The sequence below is a fragment of the Microcaecilia unicolor genome, chromosome 6, assembly GCF_901765095.1.
Source record: "Microcaecilia unicolor chromosome 6, aMicUni1.1, whole genome shotgun sequence".
Lineage (NCBI taxonomy): Eukaryota > Metazoa > Chordata > Amphibia > Gymnophiona > Siphonopidae > Microcaecilia > Microcaecilia unicolor.
In genome coordinates this window covers 318,359,072-318,365,071 of record NC_044036.1, presented here as the reverse complement: position 1 = coordinate 318,365,071, position 6,000 = coordinate 318,359,072, and positions in this window count along the sequence as shown.

The window sequence follows — 6,000 nt, the reverse complement described above, 5'->3', positions numbered from 1 at the left end:
GTGCCTCACCAATCTAATGCATTTTTTTGAGGGGGTAAGCAAACATGTGGACAATGGGGAGCCGGTTGATATTGTATATCTGGATTTTCAGAAGGCGTTTGACAAAGTGCCGCACGAAAGACTCCTGAAGAAATTGCAGAGTCATGGAATCGGAGGTAGGGTATTATTATGGATTAAGAACTGGTTGAAAGATAGGAAGCAGAGAGTAGGATTGCGTGGCCAGTATTCTCAGTGGAGGAGGGTAGTTAGTGGGGTCCCGCAGGGGTCTGTGCTGGGTCCGTTGCTTTTTAATGTATTTATAAATGACCTAGAGATGGGAGTAACTAGCGAGGTAATTAAATTCGCCGATGACACAAAATTATTCAGGGTCGTCAAGTCGCAGGAGGAATGTGAACGATTACAGGAGGACCTTGCGAGACTGGGAGAATGGGCATGCAAGTGGCAGATGAAGTTCAATGTTGACAAGTGCAAAGTGATGCATATGGGTAAGAGGAACCCGAATTATAGCTACGTCTTGCAAGGTTCCACGTTAGGAGTTACGGATCAAGAAAGGGATCTGGGTGTCGTCGTCGATGATACGCTGAAACCTTCTGCTCAGTGTGCTGCTGCGGCTAGGAAAGCGAATAGAATGTTGGGTGTTATTAGGAAGGGTATGGAGTCCAGGTGTGCGGATGTTATAATGCCGTTGTATCGCTCCATGGTGCGACCGCACCTGGAGTATTGTGTTCAGTACTGGTCTCCGTATCTCAAAAAGATATAGTAGAATTGGAAAAGGTACAGCGAAGGGCGACGAAAATGATAGTGGGGATGGGACGACTTTCCTATGAAGAGAGGCTGAGAAGGCTAGGGCTTTTCAGCTTGGAGAAGAGACGGCTGAGGGGAGATATGATAGAAGTGTATAAAATAATGAGTGGAATGGATCGGGTGGATGTGAAGCGACTGTTCACGCTATCCAAAAATACTAGGACTAGAGGGCATGAGTTGAAGCTACAGTGTGGTAAATTTAAAACGAATCGGAGAAAATTTTTCTTCACCCAACGTGTAATTAGACTCTGGAATTCGTTGCCGGAGAACATGGTACGGGCGGTTAGCTTGACGGAGTTTAAAAAGGGGTTAGATAGATTCCTAAAGGACAAGTCCATAGACCGCTATTAAATGGACTTGGAAAAATTCCGCATTTTTAGGTATAACTTGTCTGGAATGTTTTTACGTTTGGGGAGCGTGCCAGGTGCCCTTGACCTGGATTGGCCACTGTCGGTGACAGGATGCTGGGCTAGATGGACCTTTGGTCTTTCCCAGTATGGCACTACTTATGTACTTATGTACTTATGAGAAATTTGAATGTGGATAAGTGCACAGTGGGCAACTTGGAAATTCAGATGAACAGTAATGGAAGCCCAAATAGGCAAGTTGCCTATTTTCAAATATAATTACATTCTGCAATGTATCAATACCATATCACATTGGAGAAAGAACCACTTAAAGTAAAGAGACTAATAGAACAAGCAGAATGCATTTAGTCATTAGCAGACTTTCAATTAAATATTATCACGTCCACTACAACCTCTTTCTTTGAGTGCATCATGCATCCAGCACCGCCCACCTCATTCCATCAACATATAAAAACATACTCGAATCAAACAGAAGCCAGATCTGATCTCATTTATATAATAATAATAATTATTATTATTATTAGGAAAGAAGAAAGCAAGAAATATGTGGAAACTCAGTCTAATGGTAATCCTTTTGTTACTGGAACCAGGTAAGATCAAAAGCGGTCTCTCTCTCTCTCTCTCTCTCTCACCTATAAATTTTGCAAATTGTGTGCACGTTCAATGGCTGTTCGGATAGTTTTTCTTGTCTGTAGACCCCCTGGGATCTTGAAGAGGCCTCTGTACATCCAAAATTATACACTATGTTTGTATATAGTTTTATGGAATGCCAGTCATGGACATGCCTGAAAATAGTTTTTAAAAATATCACTTCCAGGGTGGAAACAAGGGATTCTGCATAGTTTATGCCTCTACAATTCAAGGCCAATTACATTGAGGTAGAGTATTTTCCTGTCCCCGGGTAAGCAGAAGGGATTACAAGCTGAAGTCTGTACAAGACTGCAATTATTCCTGGGCCACTGCACAGAGAAAAGGTGAAAGATTTACTTATTAGTGTCCGTTACATGGGTGATTCACTAAGAAACTGGCACAGCTAGGGTTCAGTTTTACAGCTTTGAGTTCACACTCTAATTAATGGATATGAAACTCTTAGTAACCGCATGCAAAACAAATATACAAAACCCATACTTTTTTTTAATTCTGTGCAAATAACCATAAAAACCCGTGAATGCCATGAAAACATGGAGCAAATTGGAATTCTAAACATGAATTCCACATGGTTTAGATGGGCATGTAAAGTGACTTGACCTTTGGACATGTATTCTGGTTAATTAATTTACAAGAGTCAACAGAACCTTCAACGCTAACTCGTAGTTAGAAGGCATCTACCTGGAATGATCTTGTAACGTTTTCTTTCCATGTCCTCATAGGATCCAGCTCTGTGGGTTCTTGAGCACACCTAATATTGAGAAAATTCCTTGTATATGTTCAGGGAGGAGTTATTTCCACTAGGCTTAGCACCCTAATAATTTTGAAAAGTTGGCTCCTGTGCATATCTTAATTCTTGACAGTATGATAAGAGACTGGTCAGCAGGGGCAACTTGGTCTCCAGATGGGTTAATTTTGTGCATACCATGTCAGGAGTGAACCTCATCCCTATACCAGAGTATGTTGGTGATCAGTGTGTCTCAGACTCACTGTTAATGTTCATCTCAACACTTGCATTGTTCCTGTTGGGAGTTGTAAGGTGGCTCTTGGTGATTCATCTTCATTATCTGATTTGGACTGGAAACTTGTTCCTTTCCACTAATGTCAGTGCTGTGATTTCTTTACAGAATGGACTTCGCCGCAAAAAATCTGTAAGTTCCACGATGTTATCGAATATCTGAATATTTCTTCCCAGAAAAGTCTTTTATCCTATACCGTGCCCAAGAAAAACTGGATGGAACCCTTAATAGTCGATGTGGATTTGCACTTATTTTCCATTCTGTCAGTGGTGAGTCCAATAAAGAGTGTCACTTAAGCTAAAACTTGTTTGGGCGCCTTTAGCAATAAAATGTTTCTTACCACCGTTTCATTTCGCTTGGGAGAAATAGGGCGCAATCAAACTTCAGAGTTACTCTGTCCTGGAAAAGCCGATTCATTGGACTTTACAAGAAAAACATTTCTTATTTAGACATATTTTATATTGTCTATTACACAATGCTGATACAGGGGACAGAGGTCCAGCACCTACTGGAAATAGATTTTTACTGGAACAGGTGGGGTTATCCAGTTGAGAGACTTGAACGAGGCTTATTTTCAAAGCACTTACTCTTACAGAGTTACATTAGTAACCTATGGAACTTTGTAGGTCAAAGTGCTTTGAAAATGAGCATGTTCAAATGTACTCCTCAGGTATAAGCTAAGACACTTCCATTGTGGGTCTTCCATCTATTTACTGTAAGAATGATGCAAGCGATTGCTTTTTTTCTTTTTTAACTTGTGAGTGTGGGGCAGCATACAGGGCACAAAGGGGCAGGCTCTGCTTTGTAGAGCATTCACCCCGTGCACTGCATCTCCTCCTTTTCCCTCTTGGCCATATGGGTTCTCTTTGTGGCCGCAGCACTGCAGTTCTGCAGAGGCTAATGTATTATTAAGGGGCCGTTTTGCTAAAGAGTTGCCGTGTGGCAATGAGCTTGCTGCGTGACAACATGGAACTACCGCCGCTGGCCCAATGTGGGTGCCAGCAGTAGTTCCACCCCAGCGTGTGCCGTGGAAAATTGTTCCATATTTTCTAGCATAGGGGTTACCTGACAGTAATCGAGCAAAGACACACGCTGCCTGGTTACCGCCAGGTTAGCGTGGGAGCCCTTACCGCCACCTCAATGGGTGGCGGTAAGTGCTCCCCCCCCCCCCCCCGAAATGGCCGTGTGACAAGTGCCAACTTACCACACGGCCATTTCTTTTTTCCAGCAAGCCAAACCACCACAAGGGTGGAGGTACACAAATTCCTACGAAAAGTAGAATCTGAGGAAAGGGGGAGTAGGAGGAGTAGGCTCTTGAACAACACTAGTAGGCGACGTAGGTTAGGAACAATCTCTTTATTTAAATATACACTCAACTCAACACAGCCGTGTTTCGGCGCTACAGACGCCTTCTTCAGGAGTTTTGAAAAGTTGAGCGCACAGTGTTCAGAAGAGCTCCTTGCAGATCAGATCTAGCAATTCATGTTAAACTTCTACAAACTGCCATTTCTCAGTACCAGGTGCCGATCAGTGGATGCACAAAGTATATACTGATTGACAATGGAGCACATGAAATATCGTCTCTTAGTAAATTCAAAACTCCTGAAGAAGGCGTCTGTAGCGCCGAAACACGGCTGTGTTGAGTCGAGTGTATATTTAAATAAAGAGATTGTTCCTAACCTACGTCGCCTACTAGTGTTGTTCAAGAGCCTACTCCTCCTACTCCCCATTTCTTTTTTCCACCTTTTTTACCCGCTGCGGTAAAAGGGGACTCTGCATGCAGCAAAAACATGTGCCTGCCACTAGCGCAGGGCTCCTTTTACCGCAGCTTAGTAAAAAGGGCCCCTAAACATTTGTGTTAACATAGATGTGTATTGGGCTCAAAATGGTTGGGGAAATGGTTTGGTATTAGCTGGTACTGAGGGAAAAAGGGTGTTTCCTCTAAGTCAAATAACTGAAGGCAGGATATACTAGATATAGTGGAATTAGAAAAGGTGCAGAGAAGGGCGACAAAAATGATAAAGGGGATGGGATGACTTCCCTATGAGGAAAGGCTAAAGCGGCTAGGGCTCTTCAGCATGGAGAAAAGGCGGCTGAGGGGAGATTTGATAGAGGTCTATAAAATAATGAGTGGAGTTGAAAGGGTAGATGTGAAGCGTCTGTTTATGATTTCCAAAAATGTTAGGACTAGGGGGCATGTGATGAAGCTACAAAGTAGTAAATTTAAAACAAATCGGAGAAAATGTTTCTTCATTCAACGTGTAAAACTCTGGAATTCGTTGCCAGAGAATGTGGTAAAGGCGGTTAGCTTAGTGGGGTTTAAAAAAGGTTTGGACGGCTTCCTAAACGAAAAGTCCATGGACCATTTTTGTTTTGTACTTTTTGGGATCTTGCCAGGTATTTGTGACCTGGATTGGCCACTGTTAGAAACTGGATGCTGGGCTTGATGGACCTTTGGTCTGTCCCAGTACGGCAATACTTATGTACTTAGGATCCCTTTTCCCATTTGAATGATCAGAAAAGGTCCCCTCTGTCTGAGCCTTATTGACTCCCTCCCTTGAGGCATTTTAACATACAAACCGCCGTTTCCCCCTTTAGCACTTTTCCATTCCACAGAAAATTCTGTCACCCTCACCCCTTTCCTCATCAGGGCACTCTTCTGACCACTTCCCCATCAGAATATTTTAACCCCTTTCCCACTCTCCTGACCACCCCTATCCCCATCAGACCATTTTAACCCCTTTCCCACTCTCCTGACCACTTCCCCATCCCCGTCAGAACATTTTAACCCCTTACCCACTCTCCTATCCACCCCTATCCCCATCAGACCATTTTAACCCCTTTCCCACTCTCCTGATCACTTCCCCATCCCCGTCAGAACATTTTAACCCCTTTCCCACTCTCGTGACCACTTCCCCATCCCTGTCAGAACATTTAACTCCTTTCCCACTCTCCTGACCACTTCCCCATCCCCGTCAGAACATTTTAACCCCTTTCCCACTCTCCTGATCACTTCCCCATCCCTGTCAGAACATTTTAACCCCTTTCCCACTCTCCTGACCACTTCCCCATCCCCGTCAGAACATTTTAGCTCCTTACCCACTCTCCTGACCACTTCCCCCATCCCCGTCAGAACAATTTAACCCTTTCCCACTCTCCTG